This window comes from Typopeltis vanoorti, chromosome 1, assembly GCF_054136105.1.
Source record: "Typopeltis vanoorti isolate ZY-2024b chromosome 1, IOZ_Tvanoo_1.0, whole genome shotgun sequence".
In the NCBI taxonomy this organism is placed as follows: domain Eukaryota; kingdom Metazoa; phylum Arthropoda; class Arachnida; order Uropygi; family Thelyphonidae; genus Typopeltis; species Typopeltis vanoorti.
Genome location: NC_143549.1, coordinates 15,489,035 through 15,507,178, shown reverse-complemented (window position 1 = coordinate 15,507,178; position 18,144 = coordinate 15,489,035).

The window sequence follows — 18,144 nt, the reverse complement described above, 5'->3', positions numbered from 1 at the left end:
TTTCTTGTAAAAGTATCTATCTCAAAATGTTTGTTCAATATGAGAAGAATCTGGTGTGGAGTCTGCTATTACTGCAAAGTAGGGTTGCCAGATTTTGGAAAACCAAATATGGGATAATTTTGGTCAATGGTTTTACAAAATAAAAAATAAATCTGATATTTGGTTTTAAAAAATAAAAAATAAATATTGTGTTTGGTTTTACAAAATAAGTATCAATACTAAGAACGTTTATTGTTAAAAGACCATAAGATTTAATGATTACAAATACAAAGAGCCAACAAGTTTCACTAGCCACTGCCTAGCATTTTCAAGGCTGTACTGGTGTGAAAACAAATGCATCACGTTACATGAAAACATACACTTTAGTAACTGTTATGCCGGTACATTTGATAATTCGTGTTTGATGGCGTGCATGCGTTCGAATGCTTCAGTCAGAATCCGGTACATGACCACGTGTTGTGTAGTTTTTTGCATATTGTAGTTCTGTTAAACTGCGAGAATTGATCAGATATTTCCATATGTCTTTAAGAATAGCACTTTGATTTCTATTTAAATTATTGCCTGTGCATAGCACCACTGCTGCTTCTGAGAAAGTTCTGTGTCTGTATTCATTCTCGATGTAAGGCATAGAACTGTTTTTCCAATCTATAGCGTGATTTGATGTTAAGAAATGATGAGCTAAACCAGATGTTATGATTCTATTGTGATTGACACCCCCCCACATGTTCCTTTTGTCTTATTTCAAAACTTCTAGAGATCGTCCAATGTAAGAAAGGCCACACGTGCATGGAATTTCATATACTTCAGGAAATTTGAAGAAAGGTACCTTATTTTTGGGTGATCTTAAGACTTATCTGATCGTGGTAGTTGGTTTAAAAACCACTCTGATGTTATGAGCTTTTAACATTCTCGCCAATTTTGTGGATACTGAATTAATATATGGAATGACAGCCATGGACACATATTGGGACTCCGTTCAACGTTGTTGGAGGTTGTCTTTAAAAAGCTATTTGTTTAAAATGTTAGAAGGATATCCATTCAGAGATAGAGTGTTAGCTATTTGTGACAAAACTGTACATCCATTTCTTTCGAAATAGACCTTAAGGCTCTATTATGGAGCATATGAATGATGCTGTGTTTTTGTGATCTATGATGGTTGGACGAATAATGTAGATATCTACCTGTATCTGTGGGTTTCTTGTAAATGGGCAGTTGGACATTGTTATCTTCTCTCCTCACCAGTATGTCAAGAAAGGGTAGTTCTTTGTTCTTCTCCAGTTCAATAGTGAATTTGATCTTATTATGTAGTGAATTGATTTTATTAAGAAACACGACAAGGTTTTCCATGGTATCCTTCCAGATGATGAACACGTCATAGACATATCTCCACCAAATCGACGGTTTAGGTGAAATGGTGGAAAAAATATCCTCTTCAAGTTTTTCCATAAATAGGTCTGTGAATGGTGATAGGGGACTACCCATGGCTAGACCTTCCGATTGTTTGTATACTATGTTATTTACTTTGAAGAAATTTGATTTCAGGCAATGATGAAACAACTGGGTGATGTCCTGAGGGAAGAGATCTTTTATAATGTTGACCACCTCTACGACTGGTAAATTAGTGAATAAGGACACTACATCTGGATTAACCATAATGTCCCTTTGTCGATGACGTGTTCATCATCTGGAAGGATACCTCGTGTTTCTTAATAAAATCAACTCGCTACATAACAATCAGTGGTCTTCACCCCACCCCAAATTCAAGGTCATGTTTCTCACTCCAAACACTAGTTCATTGATCCAATCCATGGATCAGGGAGTTCTTGTAGTGTTTAAGGCTTAATATCTATGCACAACTTTTTCACAAGCCATTTCTGCCACTAAAGGAAATGACCGGACTCGCATGCAATTCTGGATAGCATTAAATATTTATCATGCTATTAAAAATGTTGCTGTGGCTTGGGACAAAGTGACCTCTCAATGTATGAGTGGCATATGGAAAAATACATTAAAAAGGTTTGTACACGATTTTGGAAGTTTTGAAAAACATGAAGACGGTTTTAAATTAAGTGAAGAAATAGTGGGCCTAGCAAGCAATCTGAATCTCGAAGTGAATGATGACGACATAGTTCAACTCATAAAAAATGCCCCTGAAGAGTTGACCGAAAAAGAATTGGTTGAACTGGAGGAACAACTTGTTGCAGAAGAGGTAGAACGAGAAAAAGAAGAGAGAAAAGAGAAACAAGAAGAGGTAGTTAAACAATTTACAGTGAAAGGTCTTGAAGAAATGTCCTCTGCAGTTAGCGATGTTCTCAAAATGGCTGAAGACATGGACCCAATTTGATTTCTGCTACTTATTAGCAGAAACGAAATTACGTGATGCGTTTGCTTGCCATAAACAAATTTATGATGAAAAGAAGAAGAGAAATAAGCTAAACATTGGACATTTTCATCAAAAAACAAAGGTTATACCAGAAGAGTCGTAGCCTGGTACTTCACATAGGGAAGGTAATGAAGATTTCGGTGATTATTCTACTGTATTATAGTGGCAGTAATGCACTGTACAGTCTTAAGGGATTTAAAAATTAAAATGCCAGTATACCTATTATGGTTAAGTCCCTAACCCCTATAACTCTGTTGATTTAATGTACCGACTTATGTCCTGCCGGATGGAACGGAACCCCGACATAAGTCGAGGGATGACTGTATATCTGTACAGAATTAGAAATAAAATGCTTATACTAAACAAAAATAAAAAGCGACCAATGAAAGGGTCTCCACCGTAAACTGTAAACACAATTAATTTCCTGGAATTGTCAGTTTTTATGGCTTACAAATCAATTTAAGTTGGCTTATTCGAAAAGAATATTCAAAATTAAAATTGCTTAACATAATTTTTATAATTTCATTAAAATACGGGACATTAGGCTGTCCCTACGAGACGTCTGGCAAGCCCTACTGCAAACTAGGCTTGACAGAATGCATCTCAAGCAAAATGTGTTGTTTCACAAGATTCAAGAATTCTACAATAAATTCATTTTGTGAGTCAGGGGACAGATAATGAACTTCAAGCCGCTCAATCATTTTCTGCGACTACACTATCCTTTCCACATGTTCCTGAAGGATCCGGTCCTACCTAGAGAGCAGTTCAATAAGTTCTAAACTGTTTCTATTTTTAAAGTTACCAGTTCGATGGAATGAACCAGAAATACTACACCCAAGAAGAATGCAATATCGATGATGCGCTCTAAAAGGTTGTACATTTTCACAGCTTCAGTTTTGACTGACGCTTCTAAGATGATGTCAATTTCTGTCTCAGGCAGCAGGTGCCTTTCTAGTTCTCGTCAAGCTAGGTAACATTCTCTGCGACTATTGTCTTTTTTATGATTTGGGATCCTGTAGTAAAATTTCCTTCGCTCCCCATTAGAATCCCAGGTCTCAGCAGATACCAGTGCAGACTTAGATGCAGAAATGCTGGTCTTGACTGTTTTGTGCCAAAATAATTAACATGGAAAGCAATATAAAGATTGTTTTTGTTGACTCCAGACAAGCCAGTCTCTTACATGTAGTTCTCCATTAGTCCTTTGAAATTTCAGCATGTGTTTTGGGAAACTTGATTGTACGTGTCTTTTGGGAATGTTCTGGGCAGAGGGATGCTACCATTCGTAACACACGTCTCTTCCTTTTCAGATGGAATCTTGGTCAATACATCCAATGTCAAGTCCTATATTATGATTACTCCTCTCATCTTCCAAATTCACTTCCACATGCGTCTAGAGCCTTCGTAGCGCAGTCGGTTTCGACAATAAGTTAAAGTTAGTTTTATAGTTAGTTTATAGTTAACTTTAAGTTAGTTAAAGGGTTTCATAGGATTAATACAGGGAAATGGTTCAGAACTTAACTCGAGGGTGCAAAACAAGAGGTTATTCCTGGAAGTTGAGTAAAGGCATATGTGTGAGGACTAGATTTTTCGCTTGGAAAGTGGTGGATGAACAGAATGGTTTGGGAACAAAATGCGGACAAAAATGTCGACAAAAAAAATTATAATGAAAAATAAAATGTTTACATTCAAATAAATATTAATTCACTTTAATTGTACCATTCATATTTTTCAGAGGAATGAATTTTCTTTAAAAAAAATTGTGTCATTTTTATCAGTTCATAGAAATTCAAGCAATTCACATATGAATTCACTTTTATTTGAAGGAGACATTTAGTGTTTTCAGTTAAAAGTCTGTTTCGATCAGCAGACCAAACATTGTTCATCAGAGAAAAAAACTCTCAATTGACGCTGTTGATCCCTGCAAGCATAAGGTGAACTCCATCAGCCTTTCAAACTTTTGACATTCACACCCATTTCGTTTTTATCATTTTGAATACCTCAACTCATAAATTAACAACATTCGATGTGGCCTTCTGATATGCTTCTATTTTTTTTTCATCTGATTGCTTGTTTTTCTCAATTTTACTATTTAAATATTGCAGTATTATTTTTATAATCCAAACTTCATCAAAAACCTTGTCTATTTCAACAACTGCTTTTTCAGAAGGAGCTACTCTGTCGACGTTTCAACATCTGGCCACAGAATCTCAAATTCCCGAGTTTTTTGTATCCAAGACAACTGTTCTGGAGCTTTGAGAATGCCTTCCCACATTTCTCATAAAAATTCAAAATTTGCTTTTCAAAATCTTTTTTATTTACGCCTCCTTCGTTGGCATACAGAGACAGCTTTTGCTTGCAAAGCTATGGGAATGAATTGTTTTCTCTTCTGGCAATTAATTTTACTTTCAATTCCTTGTACAAATTCAAAGCTACTTCTGTAGCCGAAATTTCATTTTTTTCAAAAGCAGACAGAGTTTCTTGAAAATTTTGAAGGCTGCCTTGAACAAATAAAGGCTAATAATTCACTGAGTGGATTTTCAAAATAGTCTGATTAGTTTGGGGAAAGAATTTTCACACTGTGAAAGGAAGTAAGATTTTAATCCTGCCCAAATCAAAAGAATCCTTTGCAGAGTAGGTAGCAGACTTAAAAATCTTATAGTACTGTGTGACAATACTTTTTTGTACTCAATGTCTGCAAACTCGCAAAATTCTTTTAGTTTTTCTACTCTTATTGTAAAAATGTGAATATGCCTGTATATTTTAATTACAATCATTTCTATATTTTAATTACAATCATTTCTATATGAGCCTGTGTAGCTCAATGGATGTGGCGTTTGCACACCACCGCGCTAGGCCGCACGAAGGAAGTCTTGGTTTCGAGTCTAGTCGGCGACTAGAGGAAATTTTTCTAAGCCTTTTTTCGACCGGTTCCCGAGTTAGTCGATCTCTGGCACGGGCAAGCAGGTTTTTCCTCCCGGAAACTCGGGTTTTTCGTCCTGTAAACTCAAGAAAATCGACCGTAGAACCCACATTATTTCAGACATTAAATATATTGTGTTAGGGTTAGAGACCACGAGATGGCGGCACATTTGAGCCGTCTCTCTTCACTGCGTACCGCTTAATTAGTGATAGCCTTGGGCCATCTGTCTCTGATTGGGTACCAGTGGAGATTGAACTGCCCACTCAGTCTCCAAAAGTTAGATAGGGCTAAATGGCCTCGCCTACTCCCGTATATACGGGAATAAAAAGGCGTTAGCTGATTTTTTTTTTTTTTTTTCATTTCTATATCAAAAGGAAGTTGATCAACACTACTCTGTACAACACATTTGTGAACTATACGAGCATAGTACCCGTTTCTTGTTGTATCTTTGTATAAGCGTTAGTCTTGCCTTGCCTTCTTATCAGTGGCGACCGGTGAAAATTTTAAGTGGGGGTGCTGCATATACAAAAAAAAAAAAAAAAAAAAAAAAAAAAAAAAAAAAAAAAATTTCCCCCCCTAATCAGTAACGAATTTATTAATAAATAAATTTACATGTTAAAAATTGCTTTATTAAAAATATTTCATCCTCACCACGAACAAACACCAATAATAAAAGTTTCATATCAATAGCAATGATAAGTGCATTTGTTTCTTGTAACGATAATTGAAAAAATATTATTCTTTTCATATTTTGAACAGCGACACTCGTCATAATTCAGCCTTGTATCTATAATAAATAAATAATTAGATGTTATTTTAACAACATAAAATAAGATTTACAAAAAATAGTTCACCAGGCACACGCATCAATAATAAACGTTTCATATCTCACAGAAATAGGGCGTGTAAGCTTACTAAAAATACACTGCCCTTTGAGCAGTTACAGTTGGAAATGACGAAAAGTGCAATGACAAGAGCAAACGAATATCGGCGCTATTAGATCGCAGTGCATTTGTTTCGTAATCTAAAGCGTTAATCGAACAATTCCAATTATTAACTATTCAATCAATGTCAAAACATAAGCTGTAACTTTTAACATGTTGTACTGCATTTATATAATGTTGTAAGCATTGTTATTATTTATAAACAAACAAAATTTAATTTTTTCATTTTTTCCTTGGGGGTGCTGCAGTGTCGCAGTGCTTATGTACAGGCCGCCACTGCTTCTTATTCCCCCAAAATTTGTATTTGTGTTATCTGCACAGTATGATACAATTTTATTTTCTATACCAAACGTTTTAGCAGTTTTAATCACGTGTTGGATTAAAATATCTGCTGTTTCTCCGGCAAAATCATCAAACCTCTCCTCAATCTTAAACTGAGTAGATTTTTCAAAAGCCTTCGATTCAATCAATAATGTTCAAAATTGTCAGTTATTATGGTATATCCTCAAAATAATCAAAGCAATATTAAACCATACCAGAACAATCATGCAAGAATAATGGTCAAAGGAGAGATGACTGAGTGCTTTCTATTTCCACTGGAATTCTTCATGGCGACTCTTTGACACCATAACTTTATTGTTGTTGTTATTGTTATTATTATTATTATTTTCATCAAAAAATCAGCTTATGCCTTTTTATTCCTTATAGGGAGTAGGCGAGATCTTTATACCCTATCTAGCTTTTGGAGACTGAGTGTGCAGTTCAATCTCCACCGGTAGCCAATCAGAAATAGCTGGCCCATGTCTATCACTAATTATAGAAGCCACCAATGAAGAGGCTGGCAAACAAGTGCTGCCATCTCTTGGTACCTAACCCTAATAAGATATGTTATTGTCTGAAATAATGTGGGTACTACGTTCTATTTTCTTGAGTTTACGGGACGAAAAACCCGAGTTTCCAGGTGGAAAAACCCGCTTGCCCGTGCCAGAGATCGACTAACTCGGGCATCGGCCAAAGAAAGGCTTAGAAAAAGTTCCTCCAGTCGGCGAATAGATTTGAATTTAAGTCTGACTTCGAGCGACCAAGCGCAGAGGACGCAGGCGCCACTTCCACTGAGCTACACAGGCTGATGATGATTATTACTACTACTACTACTACTACTACTACTACTACTACACTTGATTACGTATTCAGACTCATTGGAAATTGGTACTGAAGAGCTCTTGAAGAATCAGGAGGACAAACTCAGATGTCTTCGTGGTGGTGGTGGTGGTGGGCTGTAGATGGTAGTAGGAGAATTAAGTAATAGCGAAGAAGGTTAGATGTGTGTAGCAGAGCGGAGTAGAGTGCCCTCCCGCCAAGAGTCCTTGGAGGTGTCACGTAATAATAATAAGTAGTCTCCATTTTGCAGATGATTTCGTACTGACTGAAATATTCCAACAATGATTGCGTTGGCAGTAAATAGGAGTGCAATAAACTTAAGTCATCAAAAACAGAAGAGAAGGAAACATTAGGCTAAATGACCATATTCTTTATGTAAGTGACTTTCAGTACTTTGGTTCCTACATCAGTACTCTAACAGACATGATACAAAGCTATTCACTTCCATAAAAGTCTAACTAATATCTAAAAATCTGATATAATCAATACAAATAACAAACTTCGTCTGTACCAAACCGCCAGTCAACTGATATTAACATACGGTGCACAGACATGGAACATCACTACTCAACGAGCAGTTAATATCATCAATAGCTTTCGGACAACACACCTTCGAACAATACTAGAATATACATGCCAAAATCACATTCCTTATACTGTCGTTCTTCAAGAAAAGTTATTCATACATTAATAAATCATGATGATGATGATGATGATCTCTAATCCCTTTTAAATAATGGAAAGTCTAATTGATGTTTTTATGTCAGTTTTTCATAATAAAGACAATTTAAAAAACTCAATCGAATCGAAATTGTTGGTACACAAACTTAGACATCCACCTTCATCTATTTAAACTGACATAAATTTTGTAGCACGGGTCCATACGCTACATGACAGCACACCCAACTGAAATGGGCATGCGATGCCACTGGTTCAAAATTAATTTTAACTTATGAATCTGAGTGCTGGGTTAAAAATAAAGCACTTTGCCAAAGAGTAGAGACTGCATATATGAGAGTCCTGAGAAAAATTAGGGGTGTGAACAAATAGCATCAATGGCAGTATCATATTAAAAACGAAGATATTAGAAAAGAACTTGACATTGTCAGCATCCAGGAATGTGTTAGCAGAGCTAATCTCAGGTGGTATGGTCACTTAAATAGAATGGGAGAGGAAAGATTAGCAAAACAATTATTCTCTGCCAAGTGGGCAGGAAAAATACCCTGAAGATGACCACAATGTAGATGGATTCATAAGGTAAAACAGTAGAAATATAAGAGCTGATAATGTTGTAGCCTTGACAGAGAACAGGTTAATTTGGAAGAAAATTGTTGATCGGAAGTTAATAATAATGTAACTTTTTCATTTAATACTATCATAATAATCATCCCCTGAGGATACATATCAGGAATTTGATCATGATGATAAATAATTATATTTTGTTCAATTTGTTTACAGTTACACACCAGCTGACAAAATTTCCTACCACAAGCGAGTGGGAGAGCGTTTTTGTCGAGCCCTGCCCATAGGTATATCTAAAGAATACTTATGGTGCGGGCATTTTCAATTAGATGATTATTGTGGACATTCGAAGTTGACTGTTAAAGATAATTGTCTCCACCTTATTTCAGCTATTAGTAAAAGCAAGGTTCATGTTCAATATCCAACCCCTGCAGTCTACAGCTAACGACTTGGCTAACGACTATTTCACCCACAGATCAAAATCCACTTAATGCAATTAGGTGGATTTTGATCTGTGGGTGAAATAATGCGGAATATTTTACTGAAACGGAAAGTGAAAAAAATTAGAGATAATATAGGGAATAACATAACATAGAGAATAATATAATATAATACAACATTATATATATATATATATATATATATATTAATAAGATTTAATGACTAAAACCGAGAATAATAGTAAGACTTTATTGAAATAAAAACACAACTCGTTTCGGCTTTTGACAACCTTCTTCAGGTGTCTTCTAAGAATAGGAAACAGTAATATAAACACTGAAATTTAAAACTGTGAAGTACAAGAAAATTGCAGTACATAATTAACATGAAAAAACGTTGTGTTTACATTTAAGTTGTTCTCACAAACGTGGCTTTGTTTGTTGGGTGGGTGCTTGCAGACTCTGCGAACGTCAGTACCGCACAACAGCAGAGTGACTATCAGGGATATTGTAGCTGAAATTGTTATTTAAATATTCGCAATTAAGGATGATTTCTCTGGACTCCACAATTTTTCTCTCAAAATCATCATTGCAACGAAAGATGTTTTCGGATCTATCCCAGCAGACTGAATGACCCTGGTGTTCATCATCAGGATTGTTCGAGAAAAGAACATGACTAGACAAGGCACTGGCATGCGTTTTTTTCTCTCTCTCTCTCTCTCTTGTGTTCCTCCATTCGTAATTCAATAGATTTATTTGTTTGACCAAAATACGGGAGATTACAATCACACCATATCTTATATGCGCCAGGATACTTCAGATTATGATGACGAGGCTTAGGATGGCCTACTAGCGAGCGGATTTCTGGAAGTGTAGTGAATAAGCTCCTGATGTACTTCTTAAGAACTTTAGCTAATTTTTTGGAAACTGAACTGATGTATGGGATGGAGATGTTACCGCTTAAAGTTAGCTATTTCTTCAGTGCGGTGGCTAGGAGGATTTAGAAAAAATCCTTTTTAAGAAGAATGGTTTCATCAGAATATCCATTTTGTCTAAAGACATGAGAGAGGTAATTAATTTCTTTCTGAAGTTCATCTCGGTCATTCAGAAGAGAGCGTGTTGTATGTCCCAAGGTAGAAATAGTTCTACGTTTTTAAGGAGGAAAATGATGGGACTGACTGTGATGATATCTATTAGTTTGCATAGGTTTTCTATACATGGAAATTCTAAATTTTTCAGAGCAGCGTGAAAGTTTTATATCCAGGAATGGTAGGGAATTGTCATATTCAAGTTCGACTGTGAATTTTATATTAGGATGCTGATTATTGAGATGATCAAGAAAATTCATCAGAGAGTTATGGCCGTGACTTCAAATAATAAAAATGTCATCTACATAGCGTTTCCAAAGTTTGGTTTAAATGAAAAGGATGATATAGCTTTAGTTTCAAAATCTTCCAAGTAAATGTTAGCAAGAATAGAAGATAAAGGGTTGCCCATCGCTAGACCTTGGTTCTGTTTGTAGATGGTGTCTTGATATCGGAAGTAACCAGACTTGACGCAATGGGTTAGTAAAGCAAACGTTTTTTTTGGTATTAGCACTTCTTCTGTAGGGACATTTGTAAATAATGAAACTATGTCAAAACTTGCTATTGTGTCATTCTCGTTGATAGTTATATCTTTAATTTGTGATATAGAGTCCAAGGTATTGTTAACGAAGGATGAAGACTTATTAGAAAAACATTTGAGGTATTTAGCAAGATGTTTGGAAAGCTTGTAAGTAGGCGAATCAATACCTTCCACGATTGGACGAAGAGGGAAGTTTTCCGTGTGGATTTTTGGAACTCCATAAATACGTGGGATGAGTGGATGCAGAGAGCGCAGAGAAAGTCGAATGTTGCGAGATAGTTCAGTTGTAGTCTTCAATAAATTGTTTGTGCGATTTTGAAGTTCCCGTGTTGGATCTTCCTGTAGTATTAAATATGTATTATTTTCAAGTAATTGAACCATCTTATTATGGTATTCTTCAGAATCGAGGAGTACTGCAGCATTGCCTTTATCTGCGGTAATATTATTATATTTCTGTTGTTTTTAAGTTTTTTTAAGGCCTGTCGTTCAGTTGAGGAAATGTTATCTGTAGGAGGTTTCGCATTGTTAATAATGAAAATGGATTCCATACGTAGAAGGTTAGCCATTTGAGTAGGTAGGAGTGAAGTAGCTTTTTCTATTTTAGTAAGGAGAGATTCCTTAGGAATAAATCAGTAAGGCGAGAGGACTTGTTTACTACAACTTTGTCAGGATTAATGTGGTCTTTATTAGAATCAAGTGGATTCTGCATTCTCTTAAGATTCTCAAATTTTCAATAAGGTTAATCTTTTTACTATATTGTATCTGTGATGCCTGAGCTTCACTATTCATAAAAAACTCATGCAAACTACCATTATCCAGAACTTCTTCAAGCTTTTGAACTAAAGATCTTTTATCGTTGAACAAAAAAAGCTAGAGTACGTTTCGTATCAAAATACGTATCGCTTCGTTTCACAGTCAGTTCCCATCATTTTCCTCCACAAAAAACTTGGAACTATTTCTACCTTGGGACATGGAACATACTCTCTTCTGAATGACCCAGATGAACTTCAGAAAGAAATTAATTACCTCTCTCATGTCTTTAGACCAAATGGATATTCTGATAAAACCATTCTTCTTAAAAAAGATTTCTTCTAAATCCTCCTAGCCAGCGCACTGAAGAAATAACTAACTTTAAAGGTAATATCTCCATCCCATACATCAGTTCAGTTTCCAAAAAAATAGCTAAAGTTCTTAAGAAGTACAACATCAGGACCTTATTCACTGCACTTCCAAAAATCCGCTCACTAGTAAGCTATCCAAAGCCTCCTCATCATAATCTGAAATATCCTGGCATATATAAGATGTGGTTTGATTGTAATCTCCCGTATTTTGGTCAAACAAATAAATCTATTGAATTACGTATGGAGGAACACAAGAGAGACATCTCTTACAAAAGAGTCTTCTTTTCTCGAACAATCCTGATGATGAACACCAGGGTCATTCAGTCTGCTGGGATAAATAAGAAAACATCTTTCGTTGCCATGATGTGGTTGAGAGAAAAATTGTGGAGTCCAGAGAAATCATCCTTAATTGTGAACATTTAAATAACAATTTGAGCTACAATATCTCTGATAGTCACTCTGCTGTTGTTCGCGAGAGTCTGCAAGCACGCACTCAACAAACAATGCCACGTTTGTAAGAAAAATTTAAATGTAAACACAACGTTTTTTCATCAGTTATGTAGTACAATTTTCCTGTGCTTCACAGTTTTAAACTTCAGTGTTTATATTACTGTTTCCTATTCTTAGAAGACACTTGAAGAAGGCTGTCAAAAGCCAAAAATATTTGTGTTTTTATTTCAATAAAACCTTGCTTTATTGAAATAAAAAAAAAAAAAAAAAAAAATATATATATATATATATATATATATATATATATATATTTCCTGATAGAGAGAATAGGTCGGTGATCTAGCTATTTCATCCACCTCGGCCAGTAAGTAGGATTTTTGGTTTTCGTGAGGTTTAATATGGAGAGCCCTCATTACACCATAACCCCATATTTAGTACTCTCAAGATTTTGCAATGCGATCTTGTTTACAATGTTAGACTGAAGACCATAATATATTTTTAAAATTAATAATTGAGTGACTTTTTATGATATTGCACGACAGTCTATTCTTATGCAGGAATTTAAGTGAATTTTAAATAACAGTCTGGTTATTCAGTATCCTGTGTGTGTGTGTGGGGGGGGGGGGGGATCAATACTAAATCTAGAACGATTTGTTATGTTTGTAAACAGAATACAGAGCTAAGTAGCTGATATGAATAAACAATTAAAAGAATGAATTTTACTGTTGGCGATAACATTGTTGAAGCTTAATATTTAACAACAATAATAGATCAATCCAGTCAGTTTATTATTCCCACACTGCAAAAATGGCTCCACCGCCATCAAAGTATACTGATCGTTCGACCAACATTCGGAATTTAAAGACAGATATTCGCTCTAGCGTGAAGATGCTACTGAAATCGGCCGAACTCGGCAAGCTGTACGAAAAAGAAAATTGTGAACACGACATTCGAAATCTTCTGGATTTATATCAAAGGTGGAAGGAAGAAAAAGGAAGAGAATTCGTGGAGTCCGAATTTGAAAATTTGGTTTATATTCCAGCTAAGGTATGCTTTTGGAAGAATATTGACGAGATTTGCATCTTGGGGGAAGTTCTAATGAAGCTGTACGAATGTGATCGTTTACTTGGAATTTCTTTACAAGAGTTAAATTATCCAGAAAAAATTGACGAGTTGTGGTCTTGGTCTGGACATGACGATCCTGAAGCCAGAATTGTCCGGGAGTCTCCTGTGTCTTTCTTTCATCGCGTTGCCAATAAAAACAAGCTGACATTTGGAAGAAGCGGGGATAGATTCATTGATGTCATGTGTCATCGTATGCCTGGCTTGTTCTTATATAGCATTCTGAAGATCAAACCCAATCTACTGCTGCTTTTGCTGAGACTTGGCGGTACCCTGAATCCAAATACGTTCAAGGTTCGCACGTGTTGGCTTATTTTGTTCTTCATGGAACAGATGATATTAAGCGAGGTAAACAGCCCAGAAGAGGAAGAGAAGAACCAGTTCCGGGAAAGAGCTAAGTGTGCCGAACTTCTTCTGTCCGTTGCTCAGTCCCAGCAACTGAAAATTTCAACTTTAAGCAGAGTCATCGATGAAATGTTCGTTTGGTCATGGCGAAGAAAAAGACCCGGATGGGAAATATCTGCACTCAGCGTTCTTGACTCATGTGTTAGATGGGTGCCTAAGATAAAGGAAAGATTCACGAGCCCCTCTGAACTGACCCATCTTTGCAGATGTGTTATCAGGCTTGCACTGCACAACAACTGGCAACTCCCAGAAGGTATACAAAAACTTCCAATCCGTCCCAAACTTAAAAATTACCTTGATCTTCAACAGAAATAAGAATCATATTGTTTTAGTTTTTATTCGAAATGCTAAATTGATCGCGTGGAAAGAAAGCATGCAGCTCTGGATGTTGGATAAAATATAATTTCTCTTGTATTTTTCTTTATTTTGATTCCGTGTTAAATTAAATAAATCAAAAGCGTTTGAAATTCAGTCTTATACTTGCACGAGTGAATTTTTTCGTTTTTTTTTAATTTCCCAGTGTGTGTGTGTGTGTGTGTGTGTGTGTGTGTGTGTGTGTGTGTGTGTGTGTGTGTGTGTGTGTTATATTTCCAAGCATTTCTATAAAATATTTAATGTTTGGATTGTCTTTAACAATAGTACTTAAATTACAAAACATTAATACTGTGAAAATATTATTTAATTGCTAAGCTAATAAAATTTATTGTTATTTATTTTAACGATTTAAAATGGTCTATAAAAGCTAGGAAAGAGGTTAGAGGTTAAGAAAAGGTGAATTAAAGCTTTGTACAAATCAGGTTATTAATTCATTTTCCCTTTAATTTGTCATTACACAAACGTTTATTTCAAAACAAGCTGCTTTGAATACTTTGAAAATAATAATAACCATTCATTATTTACAAATAATGACAGCGATATTTACATTTTTCCAAAAAAAAAAAAAAAACTTATGATATATATCATTGTATTATATTGTTTTCTAACTCTAGTTTCAATTTGAAGTGTATCGCTCAGTGGTGAACTCTTTTTTTTTTTTTTTTTGAGATATATCAAAATCGCTGGATGGCGAGATATTTGAGATATATCAAAATAGACAGAAATTTTGTTACGTGCTACTGGAGCTTCTGAAGAATAAACTAATATTACATCAGACTGAGCAAGTAAATTAGCTTGATTACATTCAATTTAATTGACTATAGAAAAAGAATTAACAATAACCTAGTTTTTCCAAACACTTCAGTAGTACGCGTTGCTAATAGTAACATTTTGTTTTTAGCATACAGAAAAAGAAAGGCTGGTTTGGACAGATATATTCACAAACTTCCAATCCCCCCCCCCGACATCATGGTATTATTAAAATTTTAACTAATACAGCACTAATACGTCAGTCTTTGTGCCAGTGAGTCTTCCTATAGCTAAACTCAATCAAGTAGGTCACACCATCCTATCTAAAGACTATAGTTCCATCAGAATCAACAAAACTACTACATCTTTCCTCCTATCTTCGAAGAGATATAATAATGCTATCATCATTTCCTGTCGCTGGAGTCTATCTATCTAAAAATAGCAGAATAAATAAATATATAAATAAATAGAATACAATCTATGCACCACCTTCAAGCTACACGTGAACTGGCTGTGCTCATCCATTCTCCTAAGAGGTGATATGATAGAGACGTTTAAATTAAAGGATTTTTTCGGATTGTGCTAGGATAGGTCACTCGCTGGTGAACGCGGTGGATTTCAGCTGTGCCAAAAAAAGTGTTTTTAATTAGTGGCTTTTTATCGTAAATTATGCTGCGTTTTTTCAGTCTGGATACAAATGTCTTTCAGTAGTGTTCGTCGTTGGAATTTTTATTTGTTTATATTATTTTGCTATTTGTTTATTCTCACTGCTTCTGTTTCTGAAAATGGCGTTCGTTAAGAAGCGCACGAAAAGCTTCAGCACGAAGATTGGGCTTAACCTAGATTTTTCCCATTGGATGCATTTGGGAAAATTGCTTCATGCATGCGCCGAAATATGTAAAAGGTTTGTGGACGGTTTGGGTAAATAAAAAGAAAGAAAGCATTAACGTAAGTGAAAAGTGTGTTGATAGACTAGAGTGATTAGAAATGGAAACAGGAGTCTGAACTGTAGTAGAAAAGCTTAGGCAAGGTTAAGTGAAAACGAAAAGTGATGGTAAATATCTTTGAAGGAAATTGACTGGTGAGGAAGAGCAGGAGGAAGTTAATACTACGAAGAAAAAAGTCAAAAAAGACAACCGAATATCATTGTATAGGGGGTGTCGATTATTAGAGGTGTGATGGCTAATCAAGTGCATAAAACATGCGTTCCTGATAGAAAAACAATGAACCAAATAACTAATGGGTTGCACAAAAGGAAAGGCTGGGCATCGAAGTTAGTGGTGGTTATCGGCACAAATGAGTTAAATGGTGAAAGAAGGAATGCCGATAGAGACTTCACATAGTTGTTGCTGCAGGAAAAAGATAACAGTGTTCAGGGGAGGCTCCTGCATAGGCACTGCAGAACTGCAGCACCCCAATTTTTCTCGATATATAAATATATTTATAAATTTATTTATATTTGCTTGTAATATTTAATTTTATTATCAACAATCCTATACAATTCTCTTATTTTGTATAAAAAAAAATAAAAATCCATCTTGTAGCACTTAGGAGGGCGAGGGACACTAGCAGCACTGTGTTTACCACAGTGTCATATTGCTACGCACGCAAGCATATGCACGTCATAGTGAGATGCGAGCTATTAGCATAATGCGGCCAGGGCCGGCGTTACCATTTAGGCATTTTCCGCAACCGCCTAGGGCAGTGGTGGCGAACCTATGGCATGCGTGCCAGAGGTGGCACGGCCGAGAATTTTGCTGGCACGTCAACGATTTACATGTGATATCCTTTTATACGCTTATAAATTATTCAGCCTTTTTTTTTTTAATTGTTACAATACGTACAAGTTAAATTTTGTTTTACAGGAGAGAGCAGCTATGAAGACATGAATTTGATTGGTGCGGTATTAACAAAAGATCACATGACCCAAAGACAAATGGAACCGAAAATTTTTGAGTTGAAATGCTAATTCTCTTCAACTGAATTCCATAACATCTGCAACTGTCATAACAACATTCACTATATATTTCTTAGTTTTAAGACATTCACGACGGGGTGTCGTTTATCGTTCCGACAGAACTTCTCATTACCGGCAGGCTCAACTCACACAAAGTTTCAACCCATGAATGGTTTTTATTGCCTTGTTTACTGGAAGAAGAACTCACACAAGCATCATATGGTATGTTTCAATTCGTGTAGAATTTTATTTGAAGTTAGCTTCTGTGATCTGTCATAATGAAATCGAGAATTTCAAATGCAGGCAAACAAACACTTATTTCATGTAATTGAAAAATTGGACAATAGTTTTAGTCAGATATTGTGTTTCCAGTGCAACATATGGTTTTGTTTGCCTATACAGCGTAGTTTCTGTGAGAGGGGCACATGTGATTCATTAGTTAGGCGCCGTTTTTATTCCAGCTGTCTCTAATTGCACTGTTTGTTGAGAAATATATTACACAGACTGCAAAAGCCTTTGTGCCTTATTCAGGGATACAATAAAACTTTGTTTTTTTCTTGCATCTACAGTATATAATGGCTGTTGGGGAGGGAGTGTTGTTTTTTGTGTGGGAGGTATATATGCAAAACCTTTTAATGTTTTTTTTTCATAAAGTGAAATCAAGGGTGCCTGTTATACGCGAGGGCAAATTATATTTGACGGTAAGCGTTCGCCGACAAGTCGACATCCTTCTGCGCCTTCCCCTGCTCCACTGACTTCTATGGTGAGTTACAATGCATAAATTTTTTCTTACTACAGTTTTTTTTTTTTTTCCAAACCAACATCATTAAAATCAATTTAATAATACAATAATCAATTTTATACTGAATAAATTATAAACTTTTGGTGATCAGAATGGGATATGTCAATGAAACTTACCACAAGTTAATTTAATGATGTTGGCCTGAGGAAACTACAATATTGTAGCATTAGTCCTGTGATTGATAACTAATTTAAATGCGTACTTTTATATTTGTCGACATTCTACACCGTATACATTAAGTGTATTAATACTCTTTATGATTATGACATAATTAATTATTAATACTTAATTACTAAAATAAATAGCCAAAAGGCTTCACATCGGCGATACAAAATTATATAAATTAAGTGGATATTAAATCCAACATTATTTCAAAGTCGACTACAGAAACTATAGACGTTTCTTGCGAAATTTGACCAGAGATCTTACGGGAATTTTCTTATTTTCGT